The following is a 12197-nucleotide window of genomic DNA, read 5'->3' as shown; positions in this document are numbered from 1 at the left end:
CTGTTATGCCTGCATATGAACAGACAAAAGAAAAAGCTGTACTGAAATTGCATGGATCTAACAGGGGAACGTTCTTGACACAACAGACTACAGGTTATGATTTTTTAACAGATCATTTTATGAATTGCCAATTGATGACAATGGTCAGATTTTAATAAGGTTTATAACCAGCTCTGCTGCACTCTCTGGTTTTAAGAAATATGGTGTATTGATTCACATAAATAATACAAAATCCTAGACAGGTTAATTCTCGCAATAATCCAGTTATGCCAGAAGAAAGAGAGAACTGGAGCTTCCTTCCAGCATGCAAGGAACCACTGAAGATAAATAAGACATTTTAGCAAGAACTGCTATACCCATGTCAACCCTTCATTGGTAATGAAACTTTTGGAAACGGATTTCCCAGCATGTTTACTATTGACAACATTCTGTTGCCTTTAGAATCAATGTTTGATCTGCTCGACTCAGCCAACATTTCACCTATATTAAACAACAGGGTTCTGTTATTATTCTTTTTTTTTTTTCCTGGCCTTTTTTTTTTTTTTTTTAATAAAAATAAAATACATTTCTCTGAAGGCACCTGGACCCAGACACAGCACCATCATTACCTTTCATCACTGTGATACTAATCCCCTTTGCTGGCATCTTTAACTGGATGATTCCGACGACTATCAGTAAAATGTAATCATTTTACTGAGGAATCACTTCATTCAAATTGTATGGCTCAAATTCTGGCTTAAGATTAAAGGTCTGATCCTAAACTCAAAGGCAGAAATTGAATTTATGACAGTTCTTCTGCAACTGGAAAGCACATTTTAATGTATATATATGCATCACTTTTCATCACGTATTTTACTAAGTTTATTGGTGTCTTATTTTTGCATAGGATTGAATGCTCTCTAAGGCTTTGCTGATCTTGTAGTAAACACTGATTGTCCATTTTCATACATCATTTTTTCATCACCATTAACCAAAACTTAAGTTTGAAGCGAGAAGTAGTGAAATTTTCTGTTGAAATAGCAAACACCATTTCAAATTTTACATCAAATATATATTATCCTTTTTTTTTTCTTATTATATGTAGCTTTTTTTGTTTATACTGCAATAAGCCAGAAAACAAATCTTCCGTTTGCCCATAGGATTGTTTTCTGTAAGTATCCCAGGGGAAGATATACATAATCTTCTGATCTTGCTCTGAGCAAGCATTTTGTAGGCCAGTTTTGTATGATACAATAAATATGTCTTGAAAGGAGCATCTGAATGAATTTGTATAAATGGCCAACCTCACCATGAACTGTAATGTGACAGGGTTATGATCTTCAAATCTTGTACTTCCCTTCCTCCAAGCACTGCTAGCCTGAGCTCCTTGTCATGTCTGAAGTGATAGATGGAGCTAGAAAACAAGATCAGAGTAATTTCTGTATCAGCCACCCCCGTTTAACATAGAAAGAGATGCTCTTAAATGACAAAGAAGGAAATGTACATCAAATTTATGTCCTTTGGATGCTAGCTCAGTCAGTGACTTCTAGTAGAGATTTTCGGTCTATACGGGGAGGGCATTTACTATTTTAAGCTATTCTTTGAGGAGGTTTGAGTCTGCTAAGCAGCAGATCTGCTTTCTGAAAAACAAAAACAACAAAAAAACAGCTTTGCTGAAAATCGTATTTCTTTTTTGGCCAGTTCTCCCAGACACTTTAATAAGTGGATTTATTTCTGTGTAGACATCTTATGTTAACAATTACATCACGTTAAGCACATAAGTGCTTGTTATAAACAGCTACCACCACCCTGTAGTCATTGGACCATCCATTACAGTTTTCAGCTGTGTTAATACAGCAGTGCAGAACATTGCTGTAGAGCTGAACATTGCTGTGTAAGGGAGCAGATGGGAGCTCAGTGCCACGCATTTGCTGTTCTCAAGTGGATTTTTAAGATCGATCTGCTCTCTCTGGGGGAAATCTGCCAATAACCCAAATAAATACAAAGCCTGTACCCAACAAGACCCTGTGCCAAGAACACAGACTGGAGGGGCAGGCCTTTCCTCCTCAATTTTCCAGCTACCTGCAGATGGGATCCTTTCAGTTCACTGTTGTGGAGACTGGAGGCCTGGCGTGTGCTCCCCAGCCCTCCTGTGTGAGCATCACTTACCACCTAATAAGCTGAACTCACAAGCTGCTGCTCTTCTCTCTTATTTTAGGTGAACTAGCTTTGCTTGTCAGGGGACAGAGGTGACGAAGATCTGTTGGTTGTTGCACCCCCAGACTGCCTTAAGTATTTTCACCATTTTCACTTCCTTCTCTCATAAGCAGATCTGATCCAAATCTCTTCTAATGCTGATATCTCGATAGAGCAAAGAGCAGGGAAAAATCCAGCAAAGTATCCATCTCACCTAATAGCCACCTTCCCCATGACTTTAACAACATATAAACCAGTGATGAGGAGGTGAAGAACTTGTCAGTCCTCTTGATTCATCCCACATTCCTAGATTCTTTTTCAGTTTTATTAATTGAACAGATTTCTTCATACAGACTAATTTGTAGGCAGGTTTGCTTTACTTTTTGTTCTGCCATGATTAGTATTTGAGAGAAGACATTTGATGATAAAGTGTTATTAAATCCATCACAGAATATTTAAAGTCTAGCATTTTCTAAGGTTTCAATCAGATGGAAAATAACTTCTGAGTATACTCTAATAGACAACACGTATCTAATATTAATGTGATATGGCTGTAGATATCAGATCCCATTCTGGCACCTATCTGCATACCTCTTTTGATGCCAATGAAGCTGCGCAAATTCAGCCAGAACAAAATTTGGCCTCAGGACATAAAGCTGAGGCTCTCTCCAGACTGATATTTCAAGAATGAAAACAGGTGCTCAGGCCAGTCCCCCCCACCTCCCGATGGCTGTGCTTCACACATGCAACAGCGTGCCAACACCTCCACGGTTTCCACGATTCCCCATGTGCAGAGACAGCCACTCAGTTAACCTATGACCACAGGAGCATCCTGTCTGGGAATACAGAAGACAGAAAGAGGCAGCAGCAGCAGCACTGAACTCAGCACCTAGAAGCCACAATTCCTGAAGAAGAGCCCAGCTGTAATACGAGGGCTCTGGCAGGGGACTGTTCTGAGGAACTTGCACAGGCTGGGAGTGCACACCAAGCAGAACATGGGGAGCTCCCACCTTCTGGCAAAACACAGCCACGAGCACTTTGAGTGTTACTGCTGTCAGCAGCACCCCTGAACAGCATCCAGAGATAGTGGTAAAACTCATCTGCTTTATGTGTTTCATTCGCTGCTTTAAGAATTGCCAGTGGACTTCACACCTGCTTTTTCTCTATAAATATTTTACTTCCAGGAACGCCAAGTTGTTTGTTTTTCTCGACTGTAATAGTGTTCTTCTAGTAACTTGTTGAGCAAAAATACATAGGTACAGACTATTTTAGATGATCACAGCTATATAAATATTAATTCAGAAATGCTGTGCAAGAAATACTGGTGCAAAGCCTTGCTGAATGATGCAAATGTGCTCTATCAGATGGCTGTAACTTTTACGCTAAAAAAAAAAAATAAAAAAAAAAAAAAGAGAAAAATGAGTCAGTGCAAACACACAAAGCATTAAAGCAGTTACCATAGCACAGAACAATGGAAAAGCAAAAAAGCAATTATCAGGTTGCTTGTTTTGGCACATGCTTGAGAAACGTCTAATGCCATCATATCAAAAAATTACAAGTAGCAAAACCCTACCCCAAATGAAAACACCAGAAATATCTAACATCAGTTCCAATAACTGCTGCTGCTGTGCAAACAGATACATGCAGAAACACACAAATTATTTAAGCAACATTACCTTCGCATTTAAGATGCTTACATTTCTCACTACAGGCACACCAGAACATTGTTGTCATAAAATATCCTGCACCTATCAATTCCTTCTTACCAGTTGGGCAGTTTATCGAACCCGTGTCGTGCAGGCCACCTTCATTTTGAGGGAGCTACTCATTTCTGCCTTTTTATGTTTCTGCCTATGACAGGAGCAGCAAAACACCTTCCACCACAAACTGTGTTCTTCCAGTATGGAATAGCTAAAGTACTTCCCTCTTCTATAGGTGAAAATTCTTATTTTTTTTTTTTTATTACTGGATGTGTATTCTGGAGGTGGTTTAAGATACTATTTTATTCCTAAAGTTGCTTTGAAGGTTGAAAACTGTTACATCAACACTAAAAATTCATGAAACATCAACTATGGAATTGTCTGCAATAAATGCAGAAGCCAATGGCACTTCAAAATTACCTTCATGAATTATCTGTGTATGTCTTGTAATTTTTATTTTTTTTTAATATGCAGATTCTCTAAATCTGTTATGCTCCCCATTTGGGACTAGAAACTAGACACAGATATTTGAACTCAGCCAAAGCACTTTGGCAAACCGAAAGAGAATCCATAGTAATTGCCTTCCAGTCATCCAAAATCACTGAGTTCGTCTGGCAAGGAAATTGCGCCTGCATGTTTCCTTACTCCCCTGCCTTGGCCTCTTTTCCACATACACTAGGAAGTCCTCGTAGAAGAGCAAAGACAGCCAGGAAAGGACAAGCAATAAAACATTATAGTTAGATATCCTGCTTCTTTTGTTTTCTGTAAGCTACAGAGGAATGAGAGATGGGCTGGATGGTAGGGGTGAAAAATCAGGGCCGAGGGGAAGAAGATGGAGAAAGATGGGAAGTCAGAAGACATGTAAGAATGGAATCAAGAAACTGCTGAGGAATCCAGCAATCGGGGAATTAGGTGCATGGAGGTTCTCTGAAAATCTCCCTGCTGCTTTTCTTAAAAACAAACAAACAAACAAAAACTGGCATTAAGATGAAAATGGTGATAATCTCCTAAAAGAAACAAAAACATTTTGAAAGAGTTACTGCTATGTATAATTGTGCCAAATAAAGCTCTAGGCCTTGTAACTCACACACTGACCTTGGCCAAGTCAATTCATCCATTTCTTCCTCCATTTGTTTTAAGTAGGAAGTAAGGATAAAGACATTTACTTCACAACATCTTACTCAAAAGGTTGACAAAACATTTGGAGACCTCAGTGGTAAGTCAGCACATGAAAGCATAATATTTTTACCATAACAGACAAGTACAGTTTATCACCTGCTGGATGAGTTGGAGTGCAGAGGATTAAAGAAAGTGCATCAAAAGAAAAGTCTGCCTGTCCATAAGATGCAGTCTGTGCAAAATACATCAACCTACAGTCTCCTCATGCTTCAGCTACATAATGAAAGGCATGCAACCAAGCCACCACTCTGAGCTGAATGCTTCTAACTTATTAATTCCTCACAGACAGGATAAGTAGATAGGAAGCCCCTGAAGCATGCACATTTCATTGTTTTTAAGTTTAAGCTCTTTTAACCCTGCATAGTCATGCCAGGAATTTGAAGCACCCTGCCACCATCCAAATGTCAGACAGCAGTCTCCTAATTTTGCTGTTTTACCTCTATTCAATTTGTCTTGAGCAGAGGAACAGCTCTGCTCTGACAGCCAGCTAAACAACTCAGTGGTGAAGAAAGGGAAGAAAATTCCCTAAACAAGGCTCCACGCTTCAGTAGCGGAAGAAAATGGGCAGAAGAGAGAGCAGCCTTGCGAATCAGTGCTAGACAACAGGACATGTACTTAAAAGAATGAGACCTTTTTTACCTCTTGCCAGAAATGAGCTTGCAGAGGCACCCAGATTTTTCAGACTACCTGGGAGTGTAGTGGGTCTGCCATCCACTGTTATGGGCAGCCAGTTGTCTCAGGCACACCAAAGCCCTTTCAAAGGCAGGAGAAACCATTCTCCGTCACCTGTTCCCTCACAATATCTTCAGAGAAACACCAAAAATTTGGGGGAATCCTTGCTCTTTCTTGATATTGTTTGTTAATCAGTAAAGCTATTTAAAGAAATTCTCACTCAAGTTGCAGCTTGATTTGGGGTACTTATATGCCAACAAACAGGAATTTGTTGCTGACATCCAATGAGACCATGTAATAGGCAGAATCCTTTCCTCATCTGCACTGGTATCGCACAGCTCAAGTAAGAAGTTCAGCGAAACAGCTTCTGATTTACAACAGCTAGGAACAGAACCACGTAAACATACTAATAGGATGCCACACCGACCGCCACACCGACCGCCAGAGCAGCCTGGCTGGACAGAAGCAGAGCAGGGGTAAATCACATTCAGGTTCTGGATCTCAACAGAAAAACACCCTGATCCACTCCATGACTTTTCCCCATCAGGTGTAGTTGTAGATGAATTTCACCGAGGCTCACCAAAACCAGTGAGCTGCTCCAAAGTAAAGTTAATGCCAGTTTTAGAGGGTTGTTGCCCCCTCCCTTAAATTTTCAAGGGCAGCTACCTTAGGAGTTCAACAGCTACTGCTAAGATGAAGTGGCTGTTGAGTAGAGAGACTGAAGACAGAGGTACTTACCGAAACACTATCAATTCTGGTGAATCAATGCTACCAGAATAAAACGTTGGGTTGTAATTAGACATGCTCACTTCAGAATGACAGATCAAGTGATGGTTACACTTGTTAGGTTCATGCTTTGGATAATCAGACCATTTTAAGTTGTGCCAGAAGACAGTATATAAAGGCAGTCACCTGCCAATTCACACAAGGCGAAGAGGAAGTAAAACTTGACTGAAATCTCCTCACTATAAACAACCCAATTCATAAGTGCCTTACTGTCCCCAGTAAGGAAGGAAAAGGAGTAGAAAAGAAAAATTATGTATGTTTCCAGGCACATCATAAGCTGCTGAAAACATAATAATGCTTCCCTGACGCCACTGCGTCCTGGAAGGATTTGTATTTCTATCATTCTGTCAAATAGAAATCAAACACTCCACATCACTTTGATTGAGAACAGTTCAGTGCTCCAAAGAGGGCAAAATTTTAACATACAAAAAACGCAATAAAAGCACAGAGGAACACAGAGAAGGAAGCAGCTGCCTGACAAGATAACTAAAGGGTGCCAAAACACAGACAAAGTCTCGTGGACAGAGTAACCAGGGCACATACTGAGAAGCTCTTCAGTGAGTTTACATCCGCAGTGCTTCACAAATCTTACCTTCCAACTGCACAGTCCCATCCGCCAGCTGATCATCAGCTTCTTGTAATTGCGAGAGGCAGAGGTTACTGATTCAGCTGTCACTTTCTCAGAATAGACATCTTTCTTTCCAATAAGTGGGGGTTATGTGAATATTTAAAAATAGGTAGCAGATTGACATGTCGTTGCATATGGCCTCTCTTCATGCAACATTTCCCTCTGCAGAAAAAAAAAAAAAAAAACGTGATAAGAGATATAGCAGTACACATTTGTCCTCCACTGAAAAAAGCCAGGGCTCTTAAATAGCAAAAGTTACTTTTGGAAAGCTAGTCTTCCAAGCCTTGTAATTATTATTAAAGAGCTATAATCTTCCCTTACAGAAATTGTATATACACAACTTACATGCATCTGTGAGAGTGCCTTCAGGGTCAGCAGAGTACATTGGAAAGTTTTCTGAAATCAGCCAAAGCAGAGTTCACGACATACAAGAAATTTGCAAAACACAGCCCAGGAATACTACTGGGAGCCTCAGTGCTGTTTTTCCTACCACATATTCACTGCCACAGGTGATAAAAGCCACACAGCCTGTTTTATTTCTGCTGAGTAAGACAGACCAAGAGATCAAGGAGTGCTCCAAAAGAGACTGACTTCAGCTCCCAAAATATGAGCAGTGACCTAACTAGGAGTTATCCCCTCTGATAAGGCCCAAGTAGTTAGTGCAAACACAGTATCTTTAAATCTTTTTTTTCTAGTACTGTATAAATGACTCAGCCCTCTTCTTTGCTTGTGTCCTAAAGATGAACCTGACCAGGATAATTGACTCTCAATCTTCCTGATATAGCTACTGAAAATAACTTCATCTAATGTAATCTCTTTATTACTACTGTAAAACACTTCTCTCTTACTTCGGGTCACAGGCAGAAGGATAAGGTTGCCTAAGCTGATCCCAGGAACACAAAACTCCAGAAAACATTATTAGAGCTTCGTATATAATCAGCACTCTTCCCAGCTGCAAGGAAATCTGATTTACATCAAGCTGCCGCTGCAGCAAAGGCAGGAAAGGTCCTGCAGAGGTGCATAGCTCCAATAAATCCAGATGCCATTTCAGGAATTAAACTGAGGGTCGCATTCTGCTCCTGGTTATGCTGGAGTAACGGCCCTGCATTCAATGGAATTACTCCTGATTTATTTCATACCTGGTAGCAAAATCTGGCCATCAGCCTCCAGAATCAGGCTCCATTCTCTAGAGAACTTTGAAATATTTCTAAGCCTGTTGTTTTTAATATTCCAGTTACAAATAACAGCATGCAGGCTTTTGGAAGCAAAGTACTTCTTCCACCAAACACACCTTTAATACCCAGTGAGGGTATTAAAAATAGATCTCTCTCTGTGGTTCTCAAGAACATCCAAAAGGACGCTAAAAATAAGCAAAATAAATAAGAAAATAAAAACACAATCTCCATAAGTTTGATGGGCCATAAACCATATGTTTTTCAGATAATTAGTCAACCTTGATCACTGAGGTTAGAAAAAAACAACAACAACAAAAACACTGAAGCCCACATCACTTTATAATCACCATAGGCATTTTGGATCGCCTGTGAAGTGTCCAGGCTTACAAGGGCGTAAGGAGAGAGAATACCGGAGCACCTCAAATGCTGATCTCATCTTGTATGTTAATCCCTATGCTCAATTTATAGCCTGAAGTAACAAACAAGAGCTGCTTGTGGAAATAGCAAGCCTCATCTCTTCTCCTACACCAACACTGCTGGTTGCCATCTATTTATTTATTACAATAGCTAGCACCTCACAAATGCATTAATTAGATTCAGGCAAAAATCACTAGGCACAGCTATTAAAACAAAAACAAAAAAAAAAAAAACAACAGAACATACAGAGTGATCAAGCAAAATAAAAAACCTGTCTAAAATAAATTTTCGTGTGGATTGTGTAAAATGAGAAGAAAACCAAACTGCTTTCAGGAGAGCAGTGGTGCAGGGAAGAGGAGTTTTTATGTCTGCATCCCAGCCTGACCTCTTGTTTTCCAGGAAGAGGAGACAGGTGCGTGTTCTGCATTGGTGCTGGGAACTGAAACACTCATAGAGGGTCTGCCTGCAGCAAAACAAGATGAAAGCCGCATTAAAATTGATTCAAGCCATTTGGTCTAACTAATATGACCACTTCTCATTTCTTAGCTAGAGCCCAAATGAAAGTGCTGTTTCACGTTGTTCTGGCTGCATCCATCCCTTTGTGGAAAAGACAAACCTCCTTGTCTCCAGCCACTGTAACTTGCTAAATTCTACCCTGAGGGGTAACTCACCTTTAGCCATTTAGGGCTTATGACGATAAGCTCCATCTTCTAATAACAGATAAAAGAATCCCAAAGTCAGACAAACAAGTGAACAAACAACAACAGCAGCTCAGAGGTCAGAGCACATCCAATAAACAAGGGAAAAGAAAGCCACCCAAAGAGTGACTCATTTCATGTTGCCTTTTCCAGTGAAGAGCGTATCTCCAGGTGATGTTGGACTGTCTCTAATATTGATTTGTTCTGGATGTTTTGATCTTACCCCATTACTCAGTTGAACAAATGTCTACATTTCTATTAGAGACTCTGCAGAGCAAGAGACCTCTATTTGGATGTGGGATTTAAAGCAACGTCGTGTTACCTATCATGGTGCAATTAAAATAATTCATCATAAGTGACCATCAGGATTTCATTGCAGAAAACTGTGAAATAAAAATACAAGTACTTACATGCAGGCGCTAGAGAATTGCTGTGCTGGGACACACACACTTCAGACAACAGTGTGTTTTAATCAATATTTAATATTAACATTTTAATGGTAAATATATATTATGCAGATGTAGGCCTAGTGCTGAGAAGAGATGTATGAAACCCACTAGATATTACAGCAGGGGTTCAATCAGAAGGGGACAAAGCTAAACTACACAACTTTATTCCCATAATAAGACATTAGTCGATGCAATATAAAGAAAAAGAAAGAAAGAAAAGAAGTATTCAAAATACAGACTGCATATAGGCTGAAAAAGTAAAGATCTGGGAATACTTTATATTAAATGAAAACAATTTATCCTAAAGACATCCTGTCCACAAAAATATTCAATGATGAAACAAAGCATGCAACAATAAAGTCACAGAACAGGAATTATTACAACAGAAATGGCCTCAGATTATTGGCTAAAATCAACCTGAAAGAGAATATCACCCTGACAATGAAATTTACAGAGTGTATAGAGATTATAGAGATTAAATGGCAAACTTGGGCTTTTTTTTGACCACCTTCCTACCCCAGTATAAATACAGTGACAGGACTGACTCCTTTGCAGTTGTTCTGCATTTACAATCACGTAAATGGAAGCAAAGCTTAAGCCGCGTAGAACAGGATTTCTTTTCAGGTGCTGTGAAAAGGAGGCAGTGCTACTTCTTGGAAGCCCCCCATCATAACGGAGCTATTGAGCACAAAGGCAGGGAGGGATGAGAGCCTAATAGACCACAGCTGCTCTAAGTGGGAGAAGAGGAGGAAAATAAACTACAGGCCATTTTAAATTAGAAAGAGGCAATTAGAGGTTTTTTTTCACTACCACTAAACAGATATTTGAATGGAAGAGGAAGATGCTTTAGCTGACATTCTGCAAAATCTGTCTCCCAACTTTTATATGCCCAATTCCAAAAAGATTACTGCAAAAATATCAGTTACTGAGCATACCCAGATGTGTTGTCTGATTAAAAATAAAAAATCAGAACAAAGCTAGGGAAGCTTTATTTCTACTGTGATAATAACTGTCATTAACAAAACATGAAGAGAGGGAGTAGGTACAGAGAGAAAATGAAAGCAATACAAAAGAAGATAGAAAAAAATCATGAGTAAAGAAAATTCATACAAAACCTAATGGGAAAAATACAAATACCTGATAGGGCAGACATCTTCTTGCATTTCAGCAACCAGGTTTCAAGAAACATTTGTTATCTACAAATAGGAACCTCTCCAACTCTGTGAACTACAGAGTTTCAAGGACAACTATGATGATGCCAAAACTGACTTTTATTATCTTAATAATATCCAGTATCTTAATCCATCTAAGGTAACGAGATACAAAAGCACAAACTTATATTGATCCATACAAGGCAAAAATTATGTTTATTGGCTACCTGGCTGTCAAGCTCTTTCTTCTGACCTTTTTGATCATGGAAAGGTACAACTGTCTCTCACATCCAGTATTAACTTATCCTGTGACTTCCACACAGCCTACAGATAAATTGATCTAAGATGCTTAAGGCAGTTGCTTATAGCTGCCAAGCTACTACTTATGATCTTACACCTTCTATTCCCACTGAAAGAGCTAGGATTAAATGGGAGGAGTCACTGATGCTAAATAAGTTTCTTTTTACCACATTGGAGATTATAAACCGCACAGAACTCTTTCAAACCAATCTGTCAGAGTGCAATAGGCACCGGTTTTATTTCCCTCCAGCAAGTAAGTACTTGCTGTACTTACAGCCATCTGTCTTTCATTCCTTTTAGAACAATTTCCCCATTCTGCCCTTGAAAAGAGTTTGGGGATTTCATGTCAGCACTGGGGTGACGACTTTGTCCTGTGGGCTTGAGACAAGTGCAGCTGTGTGAGGTCTCACACTACATGAAGGTTTTGTACAGGGAAAGCAAGGGAGCACGGAAAAACAGCAGATGTCAATGGGAAGAAATGGCTAAATAAGAGTGGCAGGGGACATGAGGTTCAGGAGAGAAGCAATGAATATTTTTCAAAAGAACACCAAGTGTTGGGGAAGATGCAGCCACGTGAGCTGGAAGGTGGAGAGGGTAAGTTTTCCACAGGTGACCATGAGAGAAAACAAGGTCACAGGCAGAGGGGATAACATGCAAGAGAAGGAAGAGCACTGGAAAGACTGGGAAGACAGAATAGTTGTAGACAGCAGGGGAAGAGAGGAGGACATCACGTTGCTCCCTTCTCACAGGTTCTGCGAGGCACTTACAGGTACTTGGTATTCCAATCAGTATTAAAGCAAGTCTATTTCAGTGCAGGCGAGGCTACTATCTTCTGATTTGGATTTAGTCCAACGCTTCTAAGACAGA

At 39.8% G+C, this 12197-nt stretch overlaps 1 long non-coding RNA gene across 3 annotated transcripts in view; it reads right to left on the bottom strand.

Annotated features, from left to right (window-relative positions):
- LOC106016517 (uncharacterized) overlaps positions 1 to 10562 on the bottom strand; it is a 34168-nt gene extending 23606 nt beyond the window's left edge. The window contains exons 1-4 of one of the 3 annotated variants that reach the window (XR_011803894.1): positions 9841 to 10520; positions 9118 to 9195; positions 7105 to 7302; positions 2487 to 3557 (exon numbers count right to left, since the gene is read on the bottom strand). This is a non-coding gene — a long non-coding RNA (uncharacterized lncRNA). Of the gene's footprint in view, positions 1 to 2486; positions 3558 to 7104; positions 7303 to 9117; positions 9196 to 9840 lie in introns of those variants that run through there. The other 2 variants (XR_005261500.2, XR_011803887.1) reach the window with 2 other exon arrangements.
- Between the last annotated feature and the right edge of the window lie 1635 nt (positions 10563 to 12197).

Source organism: Anas platyrhynchos, chromosome 1, assembly GCF_047663525.1.
Source record: "Anas platyrhynchos isolate ZD024472 breed Pekin duck chromosome 1, IASCAAS_PekinDuck_T2T, whole genome shotgun sequence".
Taxonomy (NCBI): domain Eukaryota; kingdom Metazoa; phylum Chordata; class Aves; order Anseriformes; family Anatidae; genus Anas; species Anas platyrhynchos.
The sequence above is the reverse complement of the archived record's forward strand: the minus strand, read 5'-3'. Positions and strand labels throughout refer to the sequence as shown.